The following is a 3,001-nucleotide window of genomic DNA, read 5'->3' on the forward strand; positions in this document are numbered from 1 at the left end:
CCTTCACATCACATCTGCTTTTATTTTGCATTCAGTTTTCTCATTTACATTCAGTACAAGCCTCAGAATTTTATGAAAACTAGTATGTGAACTAATTTACTGTATCTCTTTCTTATTGGGGTAGTGGTACCCAGCAATGTGTCTAGATCCTGCTTTAAACAACTCTCCCTAATTATCATTGCTTTCATTTTACTTTGTTTAATGCTAACCTATAGTCTATCCTTTGATGAGATCTTGGGGAGATGTGGAATATTCAGGCTATCTGGTTGCTCATTGCATTGCTGATGGATTAAAAAAAAAGGCCAATGGTGAAAAGATTATAAATCATAATGGGATGACTGCAAATTGGCCCTTGATGTCCAAACTATAGGTTCATAGTTAACAAAAATGTCTTTAAGGATGGGATAGCAATATTTACAATGTTACTCCAAGAGGGGGTTAAGTTGAATCCCTTTAAAATCTCCAGAGGATCTTCTTTTTCAATTGTGTACTCAGTTATAAACCTGAGATTTAGCCTACATTTGAATTAAGGAAACTAATTAAAAATGCATTCAAAATAAAAAAGTTTTCTGTTTTTGTAAAAGGTAATTAGATAAAAAACAAAACAAAACAAGAGATTGCTGTATAATACATTACGAATGATTTAATGTTAAACTGTCTATGTTTATATACGAACGAATAAGCATTATTTAAATAACAGGAGGAATCTAATACAGGAACTAAATAGTAAAGTCAGGGAGAAGGAAGTAGTTTCTGGTATCTTAATAAACAGCAGACCATATATGGACTTCCTTTTTACATCTTCTGACAGGTTGTTTACCTCATTTGAAATAACAGGCTCCTCCTTGCCTTTCAAAGCTCTTTATCTCCCCCTCCAGTATAGCCAAGATTCAAAACAAGAATAAAAGCTAAATATGTACAAAAAAAGACAAGTGGTTGTATTTTTCAAATATTTGCAATACATTTGATGTGTTTTCAGAGCTTATTTTAGGGTGTAGATGATAACTAGCCTGTGATGAAAGGATCAAGTTATTCAAATTCTTAAGATTAAAAAGAAATGAAAGAAAATAAATATCTACACTAATCAATTCCTCAACTGGAGAATATTTTATGAAAACAAACCTCCTATTTTCCCTAACAGATGATGTATGAGTATTAAAAACTAAGCTGTTTTAAATATGTTTAAAAAGATTAATTCTTTGCACATCAAACGAAACAAAATGATTAAAGGAGGAAAATAAGGTCTGAAGGCTATTAAATTCAAATACAGATCATAAAATCCTACAGGTTTACATGAACTGTAGGATGAACATGTCATGTTTGGCTTAAGGTTCCTAACCCACATGCAGAACACACTGAAGCAGGAGAAAAGTTCAAAGGTTTATTTAAATGATGATTCAGCACAGAGAATAAACAGATCCAGGGGTTAACAGAATCCAGGACTGGTCACGAATGGGTTCAATTTTTTGGTAATTTGTCTTTGTGTGTATGTAAAATAATGTGAGAAAATCACAACGTATGTTTTAGTCATTATTTGATAAAAAAACATTGTTATATTAAATTATAAGTTTTACTTTTTAAAGTCGGGATATTGTTAAAAAAAGTCCATCCTTTTATGAAACCTCTCCCTCTGAAAAAAACGATAAAGTATGCATGCAGCGCATCAGCAGAGGTGTCAGAAGTATTAATGTATATTACTCAAGTAGAAGAATAAATCCTACTGTTTAAAATATTTTTGTAGAAGTTAGAGTATAAATGTTTTACTGGAGTGAAAATGTAAAAGCAGCATTTTGATTACTCCTTAAAATATGAAAGTAAAAGAAATATAGAAAAGAAATGTTAAGGAAAGATACTTTATGTTAGGAATCCAGTTTGTGTGGGTTGTTTTTGCGTTTTTCTGTCCCTCCACCACCAGGTGGTGCCCTTTCCTCGTTGGTCCTCTTGCACACCTGTGGCTCGTTGATTCATCACTGAGAGGAGTATTTGAGCATTTGACTGTCACTACCTCGATGCCAGAGTGTTTGCCAGTTTTGGGTACTCTAGCCAAGCTGAGTTTAGCTGAGTCTAATCTGAGTTTTGTTTCTCTGAGACTAACGTTGTTTTTTTTGTCTTTGCCTTTCGGCAGGAAGGCTTCCTGCATACTGGATGTTTGGCCTTCTCCCCCTGGAATTATTCTTTGTGTTTACACTAAGCAGGGGAAAAACCTCCACACGTGCCGTTCAAGTTCCCACGGAAATCCAAGTGGCAGTCCGCTCCATTGCTTCTCAGGGTTCACCAAAATCAACCTGTCCGCCCTCCAACGAGTTCCCTCCTCTCTGGATAAACCCACACCAACTGGATTCAAGGACAAGCAAGAAATCCCCTCCAACATGAGTCCCATTTTAACAGCTTTCAAGATCTCAATCAGATTTCCTCCGGATCCTGAACTAATCACAGTGATCTCCTCTCCAGACCTTCTAGTTCTGGTTCACCTGTACTCTGAGCTCCAGATACATCTCCTGGGTTCCTTATCAATAAACCTGTTAAACTTTTCCCCTGGTACTCTGAGTGTTTCTGCATATAGGTCAGATCTCTTAAAAACATCATGACATTTTAAACCGTATACTGGTTCCTGCACTACCCTATCAAAGGAACATATTCTACAATTCTGGATGCTCTTTAAATAACACTTTATAATGTATTAAATGTAATAATTCATTCTCACTTAACTCACAACAACCTTTATGAACAGTTCCAGTCTGGCTTCCGTCCCCGTCATAGCACTGAAACCGCCCTCTTAAAAATAATCAATGATCTTTTAATAGCAGCTGACTCTGGTCTAATTTCCATCCTCATTCTTCTTGATCTAAGTGCAGCCTTCGACACAGTTTCACACTCTACCCTACTCCATCGACTTTATACAATTGGCATCACTCACACTCCCCTAGCCTGGTTTCAATCCTATCTTTCTGGCCGCACTCAGTTTGTTCAGATTAAGTCATATCGTTCCAACTCCTCTCCA

Source organism: Cyprinodon variegatus, unplaced genomic scaffold (genome assembly GCF_000732505.1).
Source record: "Cyprinodon variegatus isolate N-32 unplaced genomic scaffold, C_variegatus-1.0 Scaffold1440, whole genome shotgun sequence".
Classification (NCBI taxonomy): domain Eukaryota; kingdom Metazoa; phylum Chordata; class Actinopteri; order Cyprinodontiformes; family Cyprinodontidae; genus Cyprinodon; species Cyprinodon variegatus.